The 12770-nt window shown below is 37.1% G+C and overlaps 1 long non-coding RNA gene across 1 annotated transcript; it reads right to left on the minus strand.

The window, feature by feature from the left end:
• Nucleotides 1-9778: 9778 nt before the first annotated feature.
• On the minus strand, nucleotides 9779-10487 carry LOC113286355. The gene is made up of 3 exons (XR_003329247.1): nucleotides 10432-10487; nucleotides 10134-10294; nucleotides 9779-9985 (listed from the first exon to the last, which is right to left on the minus strand). It is a non-coding gene; the product is annotated as an uncharacterized LOC113286355 (long non-coding RNA).
• Between the last annotated feature and the right edge of the window lie 2283 nt (nucleotides 10488-12770).

Genomic DNA, 12770 nt, shown 5'->3' on the forward strand with positions numbered 1-12770 from the left:
CCACATCCAACCATCATATGAGTGTATTCAAAATACCAGACGCGACAATAAAGGAGATGGACAAAGTTCAGCGCAAGTTATGGTGGGGGGAAAAGATGGTAAGGGTTACCATTTTATCTCATGGCCAGCTGTGGGAAAAGACAAAGCTCAGGGAGGTATGGGTTTTCGAGATTTATATGCTTTTAACCATGCTCTTCTTGCAAAAACAGCATGGCGCCTCTGCAACAAACAAGACCAACTTTGGTCAAATGCTCTAAAACAATGTTACTTCCCAACAACGAATGCAATGCATGCAAAAAAGAAGAAGAATTCCACCTGGGCTTGGCAGAGTGTATACAATATGATAAATTTTATTCCGCAACACAGTTTTTGGGCTATTGGAAATGGAAGCAAAGTTTGCATCTGGCAAGATGTATGGATACCTGGTAAAAGCTCTCCACCAATCTCAGTAGTCTCCACAGAGGAAGCACAGAATTATAAGTTTGTGTCTGAGTTAATTGATCATGACACAAGAACTTGGAAGAAACACCTTGTTCAACACTTGTTCAATCAAGAAGATGTAGCTGATATTCTAAACATTCGTATCCCTTGGGTTACGGAGGATTGGTTGGTATGGATTTTAACAAGGAACAAACTTTTTACTGTCAAGTCGGCATATAGAAGACTGGTTGAACTCAAGCAGAATGGTCACAATCCTTACAACAGAGAAGAAGCAAAATTCTGGAACAAACTATGGAACCTGGATACATTACCAAAGGTAAAACACTTCCTATGGAAATGCTTGACTGACATAGTACCATCAAGTGAGAGAATGGCTCGAGTTACAGGTTATGGAGGAGGACTGTGTAACATCTGTCATCAAGGCATAAAAACTACTCGACACATTCTCACTGAATGCATCTATTCTAGAGCGGTTTGGCTTACAGTGCCTGGCGCTCTGCACAACATTCAAAATCATGGAAACTGCATAGCAACTTGGATAAGAAGTTGGTTCTCAGATAGTTTGAAAGATTTGGTCGATGATTGGGTTGTAAGAATGGATAATACATCATGGGAAATCTGGAAGGCACGCTGCACCAATACTTTTCAGAACATCCTTCCGAACCCAGTGGGAATAATCAAGTGTGTGCAGCTGTTGAATCTAGGAACTGGAAAAGCAATGAGACTGCAGCGAAAAGCGGCTATCAATACTCACCAAAATACAGAAAACATATCTCATTGGATACCACCCACTGCACCTTATCTTTCTATATGTTGTGATGCTTCTTATAAGAAAAGTAACAATATTCATAACTCTGGAATTTGTCTAATTGTGCGAAATTTCGCAGGTCAATATGAATACGGGAGATGCTTCTATGCAGATGCGTATGTAAATGCAGAACAAGCGGAATGTGGAGGTCTTTGGCTAGCTTTAACATGTGAAAAAGAAGAAGGAATACAACATGCGTGTTTTGAACTGAATGCGCAAATAGTAACAGAAGGAGTCAATGGAGATCAACACAAAGTAGTTTGGGAAAACCAATCTCTTATTCTAGATATTAAGCTTATGTTCAGCAACAACCCTCTATGGTGTTGCAAATTTATCAAAAGAAATTGTAATAAGCCAGCTGATGTAATGGCTAGGCATTCTAGGGTCTTTAAGACTTCAAAAGTCTGGTTACACGATCCACCAAATTTCATTGCTTCTGCAATTGAAAAAGATAGAACATATGTAACTCACCCTATTTAGTAATAAAATTTCTTCTTTAGTATTAAAAAAAAAGTTTTTCAAACAAGATTTCCAAAAATATATTACACGCTAATGTAAGATTAGATTTGAGGGCCATATGCAGGTTTTGGTGATAGCTGTCAAATTCGGAAAAATGAAAAACGCATGTCGTGTTTGGTGTTTTAGATTTCCATTATCGGTGGGTTTTTCTAGTAAAAAAAATAGTATATGTTTATCTCACCAAAATTCCAATCTTGGATAATAATATTTAAGAATCCTATTATTAGGGCTTAAAACAGATGTGTTTTGGGGGGCTTTTTGTAGTCATGAAATAACAACCGTTAGGACCCTTTATCTATATTTTTCTCTAGTATCTAATCTACCCTTCATTTGATTAGTGCTAACTAAATTGATTAAGCTAATTAATCAGTCTTAGTAAATCGATTAGACTAATCAAAACATTAATCATTTGAAAATCAAAACTTGATTTTGTTGAGTTTTGAAGAAGAAAAAATGGTGATTTTGGTGAATTGTTTTTGACAAATGACGAAACCCTTCATCACAAAACTCAAGATAACCTTATAATCAACTCCCAACATCAATTTTATCAGTTCAAATCCGTCGAAAATCTGAAAAAAAATCTGGAATTTCTGCTGTTTCGGCTGGGAAAAACTTGTCGACCCGGCCGACACCCAGCATAACGGTTGGGATATTAAGATTTCCCAGCCGTAATAATGTAAAACGGCTGGGATATTAGGAACTCCCAGCCGTGATTTGAAATAACAGACGGGAATTTACGAACTTCTGGCCGTTATTCTTCCCTAAATTACCTGAGTCTGTAAAACGGCTGAGTTTACAAACTTTCCCGACCGTAATTAGATTTGAAAGTTGAGAATTTTTTTGATTCAACATGAATTCTTAATACGATTGAAAATTACTGATACTTATGTTAACTAGACCACAATAAAACTCATTACATGCTTAATATATCCCCATTACAATGTTGGTTTTAATAACATCCCTTCTGATGTATCAAGAAATCTTTGATGATGGTCATTTGATCTTCGAAGTTGAAATTACAACCTTTCCATTTTCTCTATTCCTTGTTAGCTTGAGCTAGGAATTCTTCATCAGTATCACCTCTAAGTCGAAGTTGCTTGCACATACGAAGTAAAGCCATATACTCTTCCATTTTTTTTGCGTATGTTTGAGAATCTTAGATACAATTCAATCCCATTGCGGTTGTTAGTGTTACCTGTTTCACTACAAAAAATTTCAAAAATCTTTTTCCAATAAGATTGACTTGGTACACCACCGTTCCTTCGTTCTTCTCCCTTCTTTGGATAGCATAGCACAAAATTTTAGCAAAGAGATAAGTCTTCATCCAAAGTAAAGTCGGGTTTATCCTTTGAGTACATTGGATTAAGTTTGTAGGAGTTTTAGTAGAGTTTGTAGGTGTGATTTTGATTTGGAATGGGTGGTTATATGGAGATGGAGTTATTTCAAGTTTAAATAGGTGTTTGAACAGCTAGAACCTTCTATAGATTAGTCTTCAAACAGATATATTTTTCAAAATTCAAAAACTAGCCGATTTGAAGTGGTACAAGTGAAATTGTAGCGAATTACGGCTAGTAAATGCTAGGTATACCAAGCTGTAATTATGTATGACCTGGAGAGTTGGTGGTCTGTCAGAGTTACGGTTGGGATTCCTGACCGTAATTCTGATTTTTTACTTTTAGCTAGAATAACGGCTGGGATTCCTGTCCGTGAAAGCAATAACGGCTTGGATATGTAGCCGTTTCTAGGAGACTTTTCTTTTGGTTTACCAGAGTACTATACGGTTAGGAATGTCCCAACCGTAATCCCTGAAGGATGGGTTTCCGAACCGTGCAAAGTATAACGACTGGGAATTGTCTAGGTCAAGACGTAAATATATTTACGGATATAATTCCAAACCGTGATTTTAACACGGCTTGGATATCTAGCCGTAAACATGACTCATTGTAGTTCAGGGAATTTAGACCAAACAACGGTTTTTCCCAACCGTGAACATGCCACGGACGGGTTTCCTAACCGCTGTACATTTAACGACTAGGATTTCCTAACCTTTGTACGTATTACGGCTATGAAAGTTTATTTTTGAACATTTATAGGCATTTTCGGGTAGGTTTTATAAAGCAGCGATCTAGCCGAAAATGTCTGAAAAAACAATGATGTTGTGTTTTTCCTCATTTTTCTTAGGTTAAACACATTGAAAGACTAAAATTAATTCATAAATGCAAAGTTATAAAAATCCAACCATCTTAATCCTTAACCAAACAACGAAAACATTAAAATGTCAAAGGCTAACAAAATATCCATGAAGTAAAATACTAAAAACCGAGTAGATTGTCATTCACTTGATTCAATTGAGTCCTCCCCCGTGGACTCTTGCAAAAACTCATCCAAATCGTCCGCTGGATCCGGTTCAACAACTTGTTCTACAAATCTAGCCTTTTTACCTCATGTTCATTTCCAGCTTGAGGTCTAGTCTTTTTACCTCCACCACGTCCACCTCGAGCACTTGTTCCACCTCGACTTTTCCCACCACGAGCAACACTTGTTCCAGCAAGACCTCCCTTTTTTCCACCTCTAGCACTTGTTCCACCTTTAACACTTTTTCCAGCACGACCTCCTTTTTCACCTCAACCGCTTTTTCCTTGCTTTGATGGAGCTTGCTGATGGCGGGAAGTACCCGAGTTGTCACTAGAAGAAGGAGACCTGGCCCTCTTATTTCTCCTTGACCGGGCATCTTCTTGAGGATATAAACCCCCTTTCTCAGAGAGTATTATGCCCTGGACTCGATTCCGAAGTAATCTTAGTTCAGGGACGGTTAACTTCTCTCCCGAATCAATCATACCGGTGATGTTCTTGGACAACCAATTAACTCGTTTAACCTATTTTTCATATCAAATACACGTATTCATAGCTAATCAAAAATAAATAAATTTATAAACATAATTAGTAGTACACGTACCACCATGTTCTCCCATTCTTTTTGTTCATTTATCTCTTCCGCTGATTTTGAACTCTCTTTCGTCGCCTTCTTAAAGTGTTTTCGCGCCTCGGGATCCATATTTTCCACATAAGGATGATCCAACTCTTGATACCATCCCATGTGATTAGATCCGCTTCGGAAGTCCCAAGAGAAGCTTCAAGCATTTTTGTACTCATTTGGTTTGCTTGTTGGGAACGAGCATTCCAATGTTCGATCGACGGAGCTATTGTTGTTGTATAATCCAATTTGACTTGGTTCTCCTTAAAAATAGAGTTGGCTATGCTCAATGGAAAACGAGATTCTTGAGGTACAATTTTCTGGATAATACCAATTTGGCGGAGCGTTCTACGAAGATACAAAATGACGAACCCGGTTGAATGAAACAAAGGTCTCGTATAGGTCGCCATATTATAAAATACTCTATCACCAACTTCCTCATCTCCATCCTCATCAAGTTTCAAATATGGATCAAACACCACATCATTAATTGTCAAAGCATCCAATTTTCTCCTTATTTTGACCATTTCATTCTCTTTATCCTTGTGTTGGGTCCCGTTAAAGGGGTATCCTCCTCCTGTAGGTTTCTCTAGAGGCCATTTTGTATCCCGAGTAGGCCTCAAGGATTTGAAATGGTCGTAAACCCATGACTACGGAACAAAAAGTAATCAATTATACATACAAACCAATATATATATAAAAGTAAAATAAACCAACATTTTTTATATTAACACAAAAATATACCTGGATAAGAGCAACACATCCCGTAATTTGTGTTATGTTCCACCTAGAAGCTTTGCAAAGGACTTCCAACACACTAGCAAGAAGGGCGATGCCCCTGGAGTACCTAGGAACCTCGTTTGTTTCCGGATCGAGACTAAGAGTCTTCAACCACTGCAAATAACAAGCATTTACTTTATTTCCTGAGAAATCGGGAAAAAAGACGGTTCCAAGAGCGTGCAACAAGTAATGTATAGCCGTATGTCTAGCTCTTTCTACGTCCATCACGATCTCTCCATTCTTGGTCCTATGATCAGAATCCTCAAACTGCTCCCTCAGACGAAGCAGGTTAATCTTCCTTGACATATTAACTGTTTCAGGACGTTCACCCGGTTGTTTAAATCCCCTTTTAGCTCTGGGCGGCGCTCCATAACCAATCTCAAACTCTTATTCCGCTTGATCTTTGCTTCATCCAAGACAGTGGTTATCCAAGGCATAAAGCTCATCAGAAGGTAGAGATTTGTTGAAATCGTCAAACACAACCTTTCCTTCCAAAGCAAGACCGGTGATTGACTTTGCATCATGAGTCATTATCATCTCGCCGAATGGGAGTTGGAAAGTCATGGTTTCGGGCCATAATCTTTCTCTAAAATTACAAACTGTCACAACATCGTACGACTTCTGCAGCGCCTCGATTCCATACCATAACCCCGAAGCTTTTACCACAGCTACCACATCTGAATGCTCACCTTCTAACGGCCAAAACCTTGGTTGTTAGTGCTTTAGTTTAGGAACCGGTTTATCGGGAAACTACACATGATATAAAATTTTGGTTTTTATGATTGAATATCCATAATAAAATGAAAACAACATATAAAAGTTTGATTTATCACCTTTGCGGCACAGATTCTAGCATCCCATGATGATTCGTAAACAATCAAGACGAAACGATCTCTTGGCACACCCCAAGGTCTTCCATTATTCTTATCAGGTAAAAACTTCATGGCATCATTGATTTCCCTTGCACCTTCCTTTGGTGGATACTTCTTTTTTCCATCCTTCTTGTCCTCCTCAACCACTGATTTACCTTTATCAAGAGTAGAACCACTAGAAGTGCCAACTTCAGTAACAACTACACATTCATTTCCTCCACCTTCATTTATTTCAGCTTCATTTCCTCCAGTAACAGCAACACCATCATTTCCTCCACCTTCATTTCCTCCAGTAACAGCAACACCATCATTTCCTCCACCTTCATTTCTTCCACCTTCATTTCCTCCACCTTCATTTCTTCCACCTTCATTTCCTACAGTCTCACCTGCACCTTCATTTCCTACAGTCTCACCTCCACTAATAGGAAGTACACCTTAACTTACTCCACCAACTCCAAGTTCACTTGTATTCCTTGCGTTTGCACCCAATGGTTTTTCGTGACGGGGTTTAGGAGTGGGATCACTAGAAGGTGTTACTTCTACTGATCTTATCTTCCTTTTTTCTTCTTTTCTGTTCAAAGACAAACCAGACCAAAATGCAAAAGAAGATAAGTCACATCGACTAGGATAACTAGGCAAAACCTAGCCGAAAAAATAAACATGGCTAGGATGTGTACAAAGTTCTAGACGAAAACATAATTACAGATGGGATTATTATCAACGGATCAAGACGTAATTGAAAAACGTCTAGGATAAATAGAAAATCCCAGCCACAATAAGCATAACGGATGGGAAATTGATTTATCGACCAAGCCGTAAAAACAATAACGTCTGGGATTTTTTTTCTTCTCATTGCTTACTCATATTACGGATAGGAATACCTATCCGTCTAATAAAATCGGCTAGATAACTATTATTTACAGTTTAGAAAACCAATTACGGACAGAAAAAACTAGATGTAACCACTACCGCTGAAACATGCATTTGAACACAGAGACATATGCGGCTAGGAAAGTCTCAGCCGTGATTAAGTCTTTGCGGATGGGAATATTCTATCTCGTACGCATCGACTACATTCCGACTGGGTATTCAAAAATTTCCCATCCGTGAAAATGAAAACGGCTGGGAGTTTTTAGATCTCCCAACCGTGATAAATATAAACGGCTGGGAAACCAACATATCCCAACAGTGATACATATTTATGGTTGGGAATCAAAGAACTCCCAGCCATAATCAAATTCTGAAACTGTTTTTTCAGACCTAAATTTTCTAGAAACCAACTGAATAATCAATAAAATGCTTAAACAAAGAGTGGGTATTTCAATTCATACCTTATTACTGTCATCTCAGGAGTCTGGGAGGCTGCTGCATCCCCTTCATTAAATTCATCTTCATCTTCACTTACCACTATTTTAGTTGAAGTTGGTTTCCCTGCTTCAATAGGAGGTTGATTCGACGAAGACTGACCTAATTTTTCTTTTCTTTCATGCTTTTATACTAGGAGTTTAATCGACGATAATTTTTTTTGGAATCGTTGATTAAACGAAGAGAATGGAAGAAGAAAAAGAAAAAAGAAGAAAAGGAGAAGAAGAGGGACAGAGGAAGAAGAAGAAGGAAATGAATTGGGGGTGGGGGAGAGGTTGGGGGTTTCAATTTTCTTTCTTTTAATTCATTTCAGTTTTTTTGCATTTAATAATTTAAGTTAATGGAAGGGTAGAAGTGTCTTAAATGAAAATGACTGAGGGTGTTTTTGAACTTTCACATAAATCTGATCGCCCCCTATACCATTTAGTCTCCACATAGCATTTTAAGCCTCCAAAGTCACACCCCCTCAAAGCCCCAATAATAGGATTCATATTTAAACCCTTTTTGATTTTAATAAGCTAAAAAATACAGTTATGGTATTCTCCTAGATTACTAAGATACGTATATCCTCACCTAATTTAGACAGTTATTTTGATTTAAAATATGTGGTCTCTTAATTTCCCCAATTTTTTTTTTATACATTCTCCTTTTTTTGCACTGTAAAAATCCTTTTATAAATTTATTTAATTATAATTATGCTAGGGAATGACCCGTGCCGTTACACATTGTTTTAAGATGGGGAGTTGGACAGTCCGTAAGAGTTTTGACTTCTTACTTTATCTTTTGTTTATGTCGGAATAGGTTCCAAAAACTCCGTGTTTTGTTTACGTTGTCTATGTCATTATAATCAATGGTTAGGATTGATTTGGATCCGCGAGATAAAGCAAAATGTTAATTGATACACGCTTGGAAAACATTTATTTACCCGTGACACACAACAAAATTTTCAAGAGTTTGGAAAATTTTCCGGCAAGGTGTCTGGAAATGCTTCCATAAAGGAATGAGGGGAAGTTGTCACTCATTGTCAGTATATAGGTGTGATGAAGCGTGGCGGTCTTGCAAGCCTTTAGAAAAGTGTTATTTAGTACTCGTGAACCCTGTAGAATGTCATCTCTAGATACTGGGTTTGATCTAAGCTGTCTCGATGTTAATTGACAAATAGAAAAATGTTTTTCTTTGAAGCTTCCAGCGTGTATCCATTTTCTAAACTAATGCAAAACTCTGTCCACCTTACTTTCTTCTTGTTCCATTTGTGTTTCTGTCTGGTTATTACCACCACCAATCCCCTCTCCTTACTCTCTCTTTTTTTTTATCTGAACTTTACATTTCATTGTAAAATAGCTTTAGAAACTTCTTTCTTTAGAAGGAACATTAAGAAAATCATATCAGTTCCATAATGGAGTGGCAGGTAACCATGAGGGGATTCGTTTATTCTCCTTAACCCACGGCTTCCCTTAAGGTACAAAAAAAATATCCCGTATTCATCAAAACTGGGGGTTTCGGTTCAACAATCTCTATATTGCCACTGACGGATCGTATATGTACAGCTGGGAGTAAGTCGCCTTCTCTATTTCCTCAGTCAGCAGCGTTCTGGTTCTATGTTGTAATCCACAGTGGCATGCTTAAAACCTGAAAACATTTTGAACCTTTTAAAGTAGAAAATTAAGGCAAAACAAACATGGGAAAAACGTTTGGATCATATATTCATCATTCTCTTACCAACTGCATATGAAATGCTTGTCCAGTGGATCGACATCCTGCAACTACGCTAATTTTCACATGAGATACAGTAGATACCTTGTTCCAGACGTAAAAAAGAGCATAACTGAAATATTAGAGTGATGCCATGACCTTTATTTACTAATTGTCTATAATTATTTTTACATATCTTCACACCTACAAAACATAAGCATCCAATTTTTAAGAGTTAGCTCCGCAACAGGAAATAAGATCTTCACACCTACTACGTTCCAGGCAATACATAAATGAAAATTTAGGATTACCTGCTATCAGACCAAAAGTGAGATTCCTCTTGTTCCGGTGTTGGTTCATGAATTTTACGGGCAACGTCATATTCTCAAATATTATAGCGGTAACATGTTTAGAAGTTAGCCAATTAAGCAACCAACCCAAGTACGGCGCGGATGTTTGCCTATAGGTTCCCCTCCAACATTTCTGAAGTGCTTATATTCAGGAATTTCTCTTTCACACCATAAGCCTCTCATACTTTGAAAACAAAATAGACATGTTACCAACAAACAGGGAATCTTTATATGCATCCAACAACTTTTATAGAAAAAAAAAGTCAGATGAATTTTGACTCAAAGAAAGACTTGAAGGAAAACAAATTTTCACAGTATACCACTATCCTCACCTGTGCTAGAAATATGCACAACAAAGTTTCAATTTGGATAACCCTCGCAAATGTCTTCTGGGATAAAGATGATCTGGGTTGGATAATCCTTTTCTTGTTATCAAGTTTTGCAATCGATATACTTTAAATTTTCCTGACCTTCCACTTCATTCTTCTAACTCCTGCAGTAGTAAACAAAAGGATTATTTTGTCGTTGTCTTTGTAATTGTATTGCTATTAAATTTTAATTCAAATTGCAGAAACATGATTTATCTACATTGTTTTTCACCAAAAATTGCTAGTAATAAACCATATATACCTTTAATGATTTTTACTCCTTCCAATTGTCGATATGTGAACTGTATCAATTAACCTTAAAAACAAAGAAATAAAAACATCTGGATAAACCAATCATGAACACAATTCCAAAAGCAGGGAAATTTATAGGGAAGAGTACATGGAGTTCGAAAATTTGCATAGCAATTCCAAAAGCAGAGAAGTTTAAAGGGAAGAGTACCTGGAGCTCGAAAATTTGCATAGAGAGGAACTATGGATGAGAATTGGCTTCTTAAATAAATTTCTTTGCAAGGACATTTATCTTTGTTCCGTTTTATTTTTAGGGTTAGGGTATTAATATCAAGGGAATCCTCAGACTATGATTATGATTATTTCACGATTGGAATAATTGAAATTCATTTATGAGATACCTAGGGAGTTTTGGAATATAAAGGGTCTAACAATTACGGTAAAAAAAACTGATGGGATTAAAAAAGTGACCCAATACACTTAGAAGCACATTCTGTACTTTTCTTAATGGGGTTATGGTCTTGAGATTGTCATTTAAAATATGCTTTTATATTATGAAAATATTTGCCTTCTTTATTGTCTGCGTCGGTTGCTTTTATTGATTAATTGTTTGATTGTGGAGCTCAGGCATGGACATTGCTCTATGTTATCTGGAGATCTCAATTTGCACGGTTGCTCCTCAACTGCAAGGGCTATGGGGTCAGGTCCAGTGGGCAAACTTGAGGTAGACATCTTCAGCTTCTTTAGAAGGGGCATGCACTGTGAAATGGGTTGGTTAAGATTGTGCTTACTTTGCAATGGGTGTATGCATGCATTGTGTGTGCCAACCATGTCTGACAAAGAAAGATCATTGATATAGCTATTAATTAATTAATCTGCATTTTTCAACAGTTAATATAGACATCCCGGGGTTCCCTTTTTACTATTATAAGTATAAGTCTTGCTACGTTGATTATCTTCCTGATGATAAACATATTTGTATAACTATATATGTTAACCCATCCTCCCTAAATGACACTAATTTTGCGAGCGGTAATTTGTAGTTGGTTGTTAGCGCGAAGAAAAAGGTCTGTCAGAATCCATAGGGTGTCAGTTTAATACAGAGTAACATTTTACGTTTGAAAAATTTATAAGCTGATCATTAATTGAGTGGGTTTTTTTGCTATAGGTTTTACATACACTTGGGTGAGGGTCCAATACATGGTATGAAGTGGGAAACAAGCCATATTGCATGGGCTAATTATCCTGGGATTAAAGTGTATGACACAACAAATGATTAGCGCATCCCATTTATGGTAGCATGGTGAGTTAGATGCAGGCATATAATGAAATACTCTTTTCCCAGGCTCTCCATTAGGGCTGGGTAAGTGTTTCATTTATCGTTCCTTTTATTTTTTAAATCTATGATTGCGTTTATATGAGCATTGTGTACCACCGATACTTAAAATTAGATTCTAGATATACTTAAATTGTAGAGATAAACATAGGAAGGATAGTAATTTCTAAGCCTTTACTTTTGGGTGCAGAAGCGTGGGTTGCTGGTTCTTTTTTTTTTTACAAGGAGGGTTCATTGCACACTAAGGTGAGCATTGAATAGTTGCATATGTGCGCATAGATGCATAGCATAATGTGTGGCGGGGTATATTCATGAACATATTTTTAGTACGTAGTTTCTCAACCTCAATATTTATATCTCTGTTTCCCAATCTGAACATGGGTTTGTTTTTAGAGGATCATGTAAAAGTGTGCAATCTTCTGCCCTGCTCATTTGCAGTACTTTCGTTTACACTGTCGAGCCTACGCCAAAATAAAAGTGATTAAAGACAACTCTAACTTTGCTCAAGCCTAATTTTTGCTATGGGGAAGCTTAGAGTTTATTATATTTTATTTAGTCTCTGTAAATTCTTAACACAAATGTTTTATTTAGTCTCTGTAAATTCCTAACACAAATTATGCAATTGTAGAGCTTCTATCTTATTTCACACTTAAGAGGTGATGCTCGACTAACCTTGCGCCAACACATCATTTCCGTTATTTGATATGTACCATCTCAACGGATCCTTCCAAGACTGTGGCCTACTAATTTTATGTTTTTTTGTTTGAGCGCGGCTGGATATAATAAATATAAACCACAAATGAAAATGGAGGGTGGTGAACAGGAAAACTAATGATGTTTGGTGTTTATGGCATGAATGATATGCAAGGGCCTTGCTTTACCAATTTTTTGGTGCAAGGATGTGAAGAAGGTGCTGCATTATTGGTTGCAGACAAAATAAATGTTATGGGGAATTTTATATGATCAGTTCATTTTTTGTGTTTGTTTAAGCATTTGATGGATCGTTACTTGCTTTA

Source organism: Papaver somniferum, chromosome 6, assembly GCF_003573695.1.
Source record: "Papaver somniferum cultivar HN1 chromosome 6, ASM357369v1, whole genome shotgun sequence".
In the NCBI taxonomy this organism is placed as follows: Eukaryota; Viridiplantae; Streptophyta; class Magnoliopsida; order Ranunculales; family Papaveraceae; genus Papaver; species Papaver somniferum.